The sequence below is a fragment of the Aphelocoma coerulescens genome, chromosome 2 (genome assembly GCF_041296385.1).
Source record: "Aphelocoma coerulescens isolate FSJ_1873_10779 chromosome 2, UR_Acoe_1.0, whole genome shotgun sequence".
Taxonomy (NCBI): domain Eukaryota; kingdom Metazoa; phylum Chordata; class Aves; order Passeriformes; family Corvidae; genus Aphelocoma; species Aphelocoma coerulescens.
In genome coordinates, this window is record NC_091015.1 from 50,777,847 (window position 1) to 50,789,887 (window position 12,041).

Here is a 12,041-nt window from a genome sequence, read left to right on the forward strand (position 1 = left end):
TAACGCAGGGGACGTTTCCTTGTGTCCTCTCTTTCAAACAAAGGATGCACGTTCCCAGAGACTGGGTATACGGAAAGGTATTGGCTGTATTAGCGACTTACGTGTGCCAGCAGTTTGTACTTTTATTTTTCTTGCTTCTGTGTTGATTTTATTTTTCCCGGAAAACACTAATTTTAAGTAGTATTTTGAAACAGGAAAAAAAATCTGTTTTTTTAGCCATGTGTTTCTCTTAATGGCTTTCTGTTGCTTTGCAACCCAAAATACAGACGTTTCTTTCACGTGCTTGTTGTTTTAGTAGCGATCAGATGTTGTAACATGTAGGTCACTATTCATGAAAGTGTATTTCGTTCAGGTTCTTCAGGTATAAAATAAGTGAAACCACGGTAGCCATATGCTGAATTAGAGGTGTCTGTCACAACAGATGCACAGTTATTGATCAGAAGTATTTTGTTGTGGACAGAATGTAGGTGCAGAAGTCTGGCAACGTTTTGCTGTTGATGCATTATCCGGTAAACAGGAACCACTGAATAGAGGAATGCTGCTGAAAAGGTGCCAGGAAAAAACACTTTCTGCATGACCCTGCAAGGCCTCCTTATGACCTGCTGCAAACTGCCCTCACCTATTATCTCTGGTATTTGTCACTGTTGGGTCAACTGATTTAAATTACGAAAATGACAGAAAAATTGGTTACTGGAATGGCTGAATAACACTTCCAATTTAGTGAGCTGAGTCAGCTTGTGGAAAGTGTTTGACAAGTGGCAGAGCCCGTACAACAGGTGGGGAACAGAACTGACTAGAGAGTAAGGGGAGAAGAAAGGTAAAGTTTGATTTTGGAAAGAGTGGGATGGGAATGCCTTTTCAGTGACAGTAAACAGATCAGCTCAGCTGCAGGTTGAGCTGATGTTCTAAGAGAAAGGGAAAAACACACAAAGAGCCCCAACAGATTCTGGAATGCATTTCCTAAAAGAAACCACTTCTAAGAGTCCGAAGTTCAGCCACCTACTTCAATCAAAAGGGATAACATTGCTTTTAATATAATATGAGAAATGGATTGCTATTTATCCTGGTGTGTGGTTTTTAGATTTTTGTGAAACTTTTTTAAAAAGTGGAAAATCACAGAAATTTTATTAATTAGCTTTAAACACCTCACTTGCAGAGGCACTGAAAGTAACGAGAGTTTTAAACTACTTCATGTTGCTTGTTATTTTAAATTATGTTCCTTGTCATATTGTTCATATGTGAACTATATTCAATTGAGATATGTAAATAATATAACCCTAGGACTTTTTTGAAACTAGAATGTAGATGGCAGAAGTAATATTTAAATATGTGAAAGTAGTAGAAAATAAAAGACTACAAGGAAGAATGATAATAAAAGCTTGTTGCTTTGTGCTGCATTAGGAATATACTGATATTGAGAAAAGATGGTGCAATTTTCCTGCTTTTTTACTTTTATAGAGGCTAATGTTGCTATCTGGAAACAATAACCTGGTGATTATAAAGCTAGCAAGGATTATTCACAGTGAAAGAAAGACCACCTCTTTCTTTCTCCCCTCCTCCTTCCCCTGATATCCATTCATTCTGGAGTCTTTTTAAGGTGGCTTTCATTGCCTCATCCTCTTGCCGTGGAGGATTTTGCAGTGTACCTGTGAAGGGATGTGTATAGTTAAAATTCCCTGAGGATTCACTTACCAGATTGTCACACATGAAGTTTTGATGATGGTTGTGTGGTGTGTTTTTTCTACCTTTAGCAGAAGGCATCCCTCCCCCTCCTATTCTGCCCCTTCTGAATTTCTGTCTCAGGAGCTGCAGAGGAGAAAGTGAAAATGGAAATGCTTGGTCATCATACTCTCAGGTTAGGTTACAAAAAAATGAGGATGGAAGTAGAAACGTTGAGAGAAGCATGCCTTCATCAACTGCAGTGTGCTGATAGAGTATCTCAATTAAATTTTTCATACAGTTAGCTGTACAGCATGATAGTGATGCCTTGAGAGGTCTCCTAGAAACAGAGGCTAGACAGGAGTAAAGGATTCAAAGAGGTATTTATTTGAAAGGCCTTCAGAGGTACACCCTGGGGAGCCTGAAGCTATTCTCAAAATGGACCCCAAGATGCATCCCAGGTCATGAGTTCTTCACTCTTTTATAGGTTTGGTTCATTTGCATAGCAGGGTTAATTCTCCAATTAAAGCTTCAGTTTTCCCCACAGCTTACCCCCCTTTTCAAGGCTCTTTGGTTTATACTTTTGAGCTAGGACAGCCTTGGTGTCCTTGGAAAGCAGGGCCAGAGGGGCTTTGTTACGTCTACCTAGCATGAAAGAGCAGAAATTAACAGGCTACAAGAAACTTCGGAGTCACACACCAAGCAGTACAAAATTTGAAAAATATAAAGGTTAAAACCTAAGGCATCAATAGGAAGAGGAAATTTAGGAAAGTTGTAATGAAGCAACCGTAGGAAAGCAGGGGGGAAATCAGTAATACATTCTTTCCTTTCCTACCCTATGAAATAAGTTTCTGTCTGGCAAAATGATCTTGTGAATATATAGGAACAACCATTCCATGTAGCATTTTCCAAAATGTAGCTGTGAACAGGAATGGATGTTAATGATGCCTAGCAAACATAAAAGCCCCGTTTTCTCCTACCTCACCCAACCTGTAGCTATTTAGCCAAGGACATGAAATATAAGGTCTTTCCTACCATCAAATTGTAAATTTTGAAGTTAAAGTTAACTTTTTGATTTGATACTATGCTATACTCAGTGGCTGTTACACTTGCAGAGATAGGTATGACTATACAATACAAAGGTAATGAAGAAACAGGTCTGTCAACTATGAACATTTTTTCAGCTGACGATTGTTGCAACAGTTTTAACTGGAAACAGCACTGCCAACAGCTTAACTAGACACATACTTAAGGGTAAACTGCAGCAGCATCTTGCTAGTGAAATAATGTAATCTCCTAATACAGGCAAGGTCTCCATCCCTCTGTGAACTGCCCTGGGGCGGTGCAGGCCCTGGGAGGGAGTCAGCTGTGTCAGCTGTGCTGTGCTGACCAAGGAGGCACCAACAGGGAAAGACACCTCCTGTGCACAGCTGGTTGGTGCTCCCAGGAATGGAGTCTTGGTTTCTCTCACATTCTGTGCCTTTTCACTTTCTGATGTGTTTTGACTATGCTGTGCTTGTTCTTGATAGGGGGCTCCTTGTTGCCTGTCTCTCTTCACATAAAAACTTCTGTCTGAGTTAGCAGTGTATGAAATTCAAAAAGTAATGGTCCAGCTTCCCTGTCTGCATCTATTGTCAGTGGCCAAATACTATAAAATTGGTTGCAAATTTAGAAGGCTTTTTTTTCATAAGCCTATGGAAATGAGTTGTTGTAGTACAATTACATTTAAAAGATGCATTTTGGGTTCTTAGAGAGACTTTTGCCTTTAAGGCAAAACTGGCTTCTTAGCAGCGTTGACCTTGTTGTTGAAATCAAAATTATAAAGGTCACTGTGCTCAATACATACTTGTAGTTTGCTGTGCAAAAAGCTTCCCTTTGAAAAGGCAGAAATGAAGAAGCAGAATACATAAAATTTCCAAAAAGATGTTTTGTTGCCTTTGGCTGTAATGTATTCAGAAATATAAAACGAAACCTTCAAAAGAGAAGGACTGGGTGATTTTCCATTATTTGCTGATCAGAATTTGTGTGCAGTTAATATTCAGAAAGCATTCATGAAGTTGGTAATGATTTTTGAACGCTTTTTTCTCATATTAGCAGCCAGTCATCTGAAACTTAATCTTGAAAGTGAATTACTGATCTTGTTTACAACATTCAAGTTATTCTGTCAACAAATGAAAAAATACTGTATGGCTTCCCAGGCTAGTTGGTTGCAATAGCACAATTTGCAAATGGATTACTTCAGCACAGAATCAATATTTTAATCTGTATGCTGAAATTTGTTAATATAAACTGTATAGATAATACTTAAGAATGACGAACATGTCTCAGGAACCTTACTGGGATTAATCCATAAGAAATACTAGACTATGACCAATTTTGTGAATCACATTTCTGTTTTCCACTTGACTAAGTATAAATCTCGTTATTCATCCAGTCATGGTGTGTGCTGGTTGGTAATATAAGCTCTGCAGACCATGCAGCAATATACCACTTACTTCTAAATTTATTTTCAACATACTGCCCTGTAAATTTTTAAGAATGTGCAGGGCTAACTAACTGTGAAGCAGTGTATTGTGGTCTGCTGCAAAGGAGACCAAAACTGTTTTATTTCACATAGACAATGTTTTATTTCTTTAATCTAAATTTGTTCCCAGAGCATCTTAAATGTATGTTTAAGTGCACCTTTAAATTTACTTGGAATCAGTGGGATTTAAAATGTGCTTTACATTTCTCGTTGATGATTAAAAATATGTGCTTACTATGTATTTATAGGAGATAACTGTGGAGGGTCTGATCAGCCAAGATCTGAGTGCCCTTGTTTTCCATTGGGAGACCAGGTATATTCCCTCCCAAGGCACATTCAGCTCTTTCAGGGCCATGTGGTGTAAGTACAATTGTTCCATTGGTTTGAGCAGGATAATTTCTTCAAAGAGAGAAATATCTCAGGTTGCTTGGTTTGTTTGTTTTGTTTTGTATGTTTGTTTGGTTGGTTCTTTAATACAATACTGTTTATTCAGAAAAAATATACGTGAATGAGTAATTTTTCAGATTACTGTAGAGGTAGTCAGCAGCAGGCACTTCCTTGTGTTTTATTTGCAATTCTGCTTTTTTGGTGAGTTCTTTACCACAGGGAACTGAATGACTGTTTCTCAAGTAGCTGTTTTTCTTTTTAGTAACTTTTTGGTTGCCAGATGGCACAGCTACTTGGATAGGCTAACATAAAACAAGGGTCTGTGTTTGTGGTGTGGTAGCTACTTCATTTATTTTGTCTCAAGGTATCTGTGAAGAATTTTGTATTTGCTCTGTCTTCAGCGGGAATAATAATGTAAGATATCTTCCATTTACTGCAAAATAAGAGTGATAAATATGATTTCCTCATTTTTTCCCTTTCACAGCCTAGTCTTTGAAGCCCTAGGGAGTTCAAAAATACATAAATGTACTTCCTTAAACTACTGGGTTAGAAATTACTATTTTAACGTAGTGGTATGTTGTTTCATATGTTGGAGGAGGATATTCTTTTCCATGTTACTCTTGCTGTGAATTATATCTTTGGTGAGGATGATGTCCTTTTCAATAAAATTGCCTGGTAAAATCACCCTCCTCCTCAGAACTGCATAAATGGATGACTTTGGTTAGTATAATCAAGTTATGAATGTATGACTAACCTGTACTGTACTCTCTATGAATTGATAGAAAAACATAGCCCAAAAAGAAAATAAACAAAGATTGGCAATATGAAGAACTGCCTTGGAATAGCCTTAAAATGTCTTAGGATGTCTAACAGAAAACCAAAACAAGTTATTAATATGATGAGAGGCAAAATACTGGCAATGAGACTTGAGAGTTCTCGCTTGAAAGCAAACCTAAAAGAAATAATATATTCAGTAAACAGAATTATGAAGGTTCTTTAGCATGGAAGGAGGCCTGATTGTTTGGGGAGGGGGTTGGCTTTTATTTAAGTCCTGGTGAGATCTATCCTTATGTTGTATTAAGAGATGTGATGCACAAAAACAATGAGCAGAACTGCCTGCAGGGTGCCAAGAATATGTATTGTTGAGACACATTTTTAATATACAAGGCAACATATAAAGAATAGGGAGGGGGGTACCATGGCATGAGTGGAGAACATCAGATCTCAGCATCAGGCGTTTGTAGCTGTCCTTGAGATAAACAGAGCAATGGGACAGAGCCATCATAGCCCTTTGCCTGACAGGTTAAAAATGAACACTGTACACACTTCATATGCATCTCTCCCTTTAATGTGTGGGAGGAGAGAAAAATCCACACAGGAACAGATGCTCTGTTCTTGTCCCGTTCATGGCACCCTCCCAGGTTCTTATCCCTGCCCTTTGCTCAGTGATACTACACTCCAGGGAAAGGCCTCTGTTTAATTCCTAATCTCTGTATGATGGGAGCAGGTCTATGGATGTAGCTGAGGATTAACTGATTTTTTAAAATAAATTTATTTACTCATAAGAAAGGAATAAATCTTTCATCTTGCAGATTATAAAAACAATTTCTCATTACTTTGGTAAGAATCCTGACAGGATAAAGGATCAAATCCTAATTCAGGGAAGTACTGTTCTATGAAACTGATGCACAGCAAGAATACCTGAGTGAGTAAAAGTACCAAGGAAAGGAAAGAAAAATTCTTGGTTTATTCAACATTACATGTTTTCTAAGAAAATCAGGGGTTTTTCTTCCCCAAAAAGTTTATAGTTGTCTAGTCCTCTGTTTGTCATTGGGGGTTCCTGTGTTTGGTTTATTTTTTTTCTGTAAATTCTCTGCAAACTGACAATGCAGCATCTATCTTTAAGATGAAAATTTGCTAACACTTGACTGTATGAATACAATGAAAGTATTTTAGCTAAGTACTCTGAAGGTTTCAAAATGAGTATTGATATTTATTGATGCAGTGTTCCATGTTTTGGAAAGGGATCAAGATCAGTTGAAGCATTTGTCTGGCTCACATCACATTACATTCGGATTGCATCTGAAATCTCCAGTTGCTTTGTTTTGCCTTTGGACAGGCATTCAGGTTAGTCAGGAATGTTAAGTCCATGTTGGGTAGGTATATGGGCTCATTGGGTGTGAAGCACATCATGGGGCTAATTCTTCCCTTGACTTGAGCTAAATCAAGTGAAACCCCTGTTAAGCCAGAGGTATTGCCACAAAGCAAAATGAGCATGAAAGGATAGTCAAGCACAGACCGTTTCCTGCAGGCTGCTTCCTCGTATTCATTCATTTCTTCAATGTGTGAGGAACACAGGAGCCAGGTAGAGTGGCAATAGGACATTAGGATGGTAGAATGGGAGTGAGGAAGTACCACTGTCCTGCTTCCTTTGCTAAGCAAACACAGATCTTTTTAAGTACATAGTCTGATTTGAGATATGTGTTACAGATTTTCAAAATGTGTTAGAGTATAAATTACCTTAAGGTAAACGTTATATGGTTTCTTATTGGGGTAAATACATATTGGCTGCATATTCAACTTCAGTAATATTTTGCTTCCTTTCATGAGAATAAATATGCGTACACAGCTATGATATGGTGATATTCCATAACTAAATGTAAATTTCTGCAGAAGGCCACACATTTAAAAGAAATAAAATCTTCATTTTTAAATGTTTTTCAGTGTGTCCTTTCGCTTAAGCTACTTTGTCTTTCACAGCCCCTTTCTTACTCATCTATAAATCATGAATGCCCTTCATGCTCCCACCCACCAAGTCACTCTAGGCCATTAAGGTCCAGGAGCTTCTCATGTTGTGGCACTTTGGGACATGATTTAGTGTCGTCAGTGTTAGGTAAATGGTTGGACGCAGTGATCTTGGAAGTCTTTTCCCACAGAAGTGATTCCGTGATACTATGTTTCATTTGCCTGTGATACAGCTCTTCCTATGGTACCCCCGTGTTTTGGAGCCCTTTTATGCCCTCATATACTTTTTTAAGGTTTATGTTGATTTTGTGCTGGACCTTCCTTCATGCTTGTGTCAGGATAGAATTTCTCTTATCCCCAGTCCTAGACCCCTGCCCTTCCTGAATTCAGAAAAAGTGCTGATATGACAGTGAAGCACTCAGTGAGATAAGTGGCAGACTTCCTGAAACTATGTTCTCTGTGCAGTGTCTGTTAGTAGGAGTGACTTGCAGCAACAAATCTGCAGTGTGGAACAGAGCCAGAGAAACCATGAGGACTGAAAGATGTCCAGGTTACCTAAGCAAATTGGATTGTACAGGGGAAAGATTGGATTGCGAGAAACTAAGATAGACTGCTCTTAAAAAGTGTAGAACCATTGTCAAGTGTTCTGTCAATCTTTATTTCCTACTGTTTAATTGCATTTCTTCCCTTCTCAGGCATCTCTTGGGAACTTGGTGATGGTGATGTCAGTTATCTGCCACTACTATATTAAGAAATTGTTTCTTCCTAAATGATAAGAAGTGATGTCATTCTCATAATAGAGTTCTCACTAAGCTTCAGAGTCATTGTAGTGACTCGTAGGGCTCAGCATTCCAGCAAAGCCATCAGTGCAAACACTGAAAATCTTTTCAGTTTGCATGTCAAAGATTATCATAGACTTTGAGATGTATGGAAAGACTGGAGTCTGTTCCGTGGAAATTCTGCATTCCAGAAAGGCAAATCAGTACAGAGTTAGTGAGGAGAAAGAGCTTGGTGATCCATGGGATTAGAAGTGTACAGTATGAGACTAGGAGTGTAATTACACTACACAGGGAAGTATAGTATATAAATAATTGATCTAACCACCACTAACCTATCTCCAGAAGTGAATTAGTGCAGCCACGTTAGTTTGGCTCTGAATACAGGTTGAGGAGGATTGGCTGTCTTGGTGACAGGGCACATTGGCCTGAGAGGAATGTGCTAACCTCTCTGCACAGCTCTTGGGACTGGGGCATGCGGGTGTAGAATGTCTGCAGTGTCTGCACTGACTGGCCTGGTATCACAGCCAGCTGGGACCTCTTCACATTGCATACCATGGTAGGAGAGATGTGCTGCAAAAGAGCTTGCCTCGATGAGCCAAGCTAAATGAGTATTAACAGATGATATGATTTCCTTCTCTGAATGTACCATCAGAGAGTTAAACCAAGGGGCTGTGTTAGTAGAAGAGCATAAGTCATCGACTGACTAGGAATATACTGAGTCTCAAAATCAAAGAGAATTTTCTGTCAGGGGAGAGACACTTTGACACTGCCGTCTGATCGAGTAGTTACAAAAGGGGCTTTGGTCAGTTTCAGAAAAAAATTAGGTGATACAACTGCAAGTGTAAGAGTTGAGTGCTTGCAGTGATTCTGGAGTTCCTTTTCAGTCCTATGTTCCTATGTCTCACAATTCTGTTCAAGCATCAGAGTCAACAGTATGTCCTACTATTGAATCATCTGGGAAGAGCAGGGTCCAAATTATAACCTTGTGGAACAATATTCTGCTCTTACCTTTCATGTATCTCTTATCTACATTTATTTCAACTATATTTCAGTTAACACAGTTGAGGTGTTAGAGCAGTGGTTTTCCTGGTAGTCAGAGTATATAACCTTAAAAATGTGTAGGGAATTAGGCTGCTTCAGTTGTAGTTAATGAAGCAACTTTATCATGATTATTTTTGAATAGAAGTGATAGAACCAGAGAGCTCTTGGCCAAATTTCTTGTAACAATATGCCAAACAATATGATTTCAGTCATTCTAGTCATGAGGACCTGAGAACTGCTGAATTCAGCCAAATGAAAAGTCTACCTAAGCTAGTTAGTAGATACTTATGGAAAAATTGTCTGGAGGCAGTTGTGCTTAGTGGTTTTTCCAACATGCTCTTCAGGCCTTCAGTGACTAGGAGACTCTTTTGTTTAGTAGTTACTGCTGACCTACTGAATAGAACTGCTGAATCAATGAACTCATGATTTTTTTGATCCATGTACCATTTGTGCCTCTCAATATCTAATGAAAGTAAGTTTGGTTTATTATTACAAAAAAAAAAAAAATGTATGCCTTCCAATATTTATATTGTGAAAACTAGTGAATAACTATTCCCAGCACACCTTTTTAATAAAATTCATGATTTAGTACATTGCTCTCATTTCTTCTCTAGATATTTTTCTAATTCTATTATAACCTTTTTGATAATGGAATGACTGAAACTCCATATAGTATTCATGATGTGTCTGTGTCCTGAGTGTTTACAGGGCAGATTTTTCATGTTTTCTCTGTTAATTTTTAAATAAATCCCAGGTTTGTTTGTTCCTTTAAGCACCAGATATTTTCAGATTTCTTTCCTGGTGATACTGACAACCCATGTACATACATATACATGTATTTTCTCTTCCCTTCTTGATGTGCATTGTGCTTAATGACACTGAATAGCCTCTGGCATTTTATCACCCATTCAGTATTGAACCACCTCCAAAGCTTTTCATAACCAGCCCTAGATTTCCTCAGCCTCATAGTTTTGTGTCATCTGACTTTTTTCCCTTTGTCTTATTATGTGTGTTCTTTTCTACATTGTTTATGAATATATTGAAGGCCGACACCTCTCAGTTGAACCTATGTAAGTGAATCCTGAAAGAGAATACAAGCAATGTAAAATCTGACCTATAAAAATAATTCAGCCTTTTTTCTTCTTCCTAAAATGAATTTTACCATTTTAGTTTTATTATTTATTTATTACATAAGTAGATTCACATTAATTCATGAAAGCAGTTCTGCTTTTCAAAGCATTTATAGGATAATGGAAATAGAAGACAACAGAAACTCACTGCTTTCTGTTAACTTAAATATCACAAGTGTTAACATGAATGACTAACATTTTTATTTCATATTTCACTGCCCGGGATTCTGGCACATACTGACCTCAACATACAGTTGAGGGTGATTGTCAGGAAAGAACTATGTAAAAGAAACTGTTCTCTTTATTTTTTGAATGTTTGCATGTAAAGGTCGTCTTTGACTGTCTACAATCTTCTATTGGCTTAATCCACTATACTTACTTATTAAGCTATGAATACCTGCAAATCCTTTAAAGGATTAACTGTATCTGCCTGCTAAGCTTTCCAAGGCAGTTAAAAATAACTGCAGGCTGATTCTACTGACACACTAAAAATTGGACCTGCTCTACATTTTGTGTTGTATTTGCTGCTGCTTTGACAGATGTGATACAGTCTGGAGGTACTTAAACCTTCTATGAAGTTGGGTTGACCAAGTGCTCTCAATACCCCAGTTCTAACTAGGAGCTGTTTTCCCTTACAGCCCATAGAGGATCACCATTTGCTTTGTCTCGTGAAAAATGTCAGTGTCCAGGAACATACAAGGTAGAAAAAGAAATTCAGCTTAATATCAATTCATGAAATGGAGGTGCCCTTCTCTGAAGAAAAGGCTGTGACTTACACAAGGGGTCTGCAGTCCTGTTTGATATGGTTTTTCTAGCTGCAGTCATTGACTTCAGAAAAGTCTCTTTTCCACATTTACAAAATTGTTATATTCTAATACAGTATGAGCATGTATGCTGGATGCTACTAGGTATTATTGGGAAGGCAGCCAAAGAGATGAGATTCATCATAGTGGAAGCCTTACAGGGAATGCACAGTTTCTCTCGACGCTCCAGAGAGTGCACAAGACTGCAGCACATTAAAATGTGTACTGACTACCTCTATTCCTGCTGGCTGTCAAGGAAGAAGAGTTGACCTTCACCACCTTCCTTCATCAAGGAAGTTAAATTGTGTACTATATAAAATGGAAACTTTGAGACAAGGCTTTGCACTTTTCGTTGTCTTTTGCTAGATCTTTTCTTTTGGAAGTCTTGTACTGGTACAACAGAAATTCCTGGTTGCAAAAGGATATATACATGCTGGTGTTTTCTTGCTGTCAAAGGACAGAATGGGACAGTGATTCTTTGCTACAGTGATTCCTACCTTCCTTAACAGATTACTTAGGTACCTGCACAAAAAAAGCAGAAGTTCAACTGTGCATAACAGCTGAAACTGGTACTCGAACTTGTAAGAGCTGAAGGAATGTAACATAGCATAAAGTTATTTTCCCCCCAAGTGATAGGTGTCAGGCTAATTAATACTTAGCTGGGTGCATGAAACCTGCATTTGTTTCAAGCTGAAGGGGGAATATTGAAAAACAAATGCAGTGAAATGTAGGTACTCACAAGGGACAACTGTCAGCATTCTTTATAGTGAACTCCTAACTGTAAAGCAATATAAGAATATTGAATAATATGAACTTGGGTTGTGGCTTGCCAGCCACCCTGTCAGAGTGTAAAGCACTGACACAAGTGCAGAAGGAATATTGGATTCATCAGTGTGGATTCAGCCTTCAATCCCCAAAAATATTTTACACAGAAAGGCTGCTAGGATTCTTTAGCTTAGCTAGTTCAAGAGCT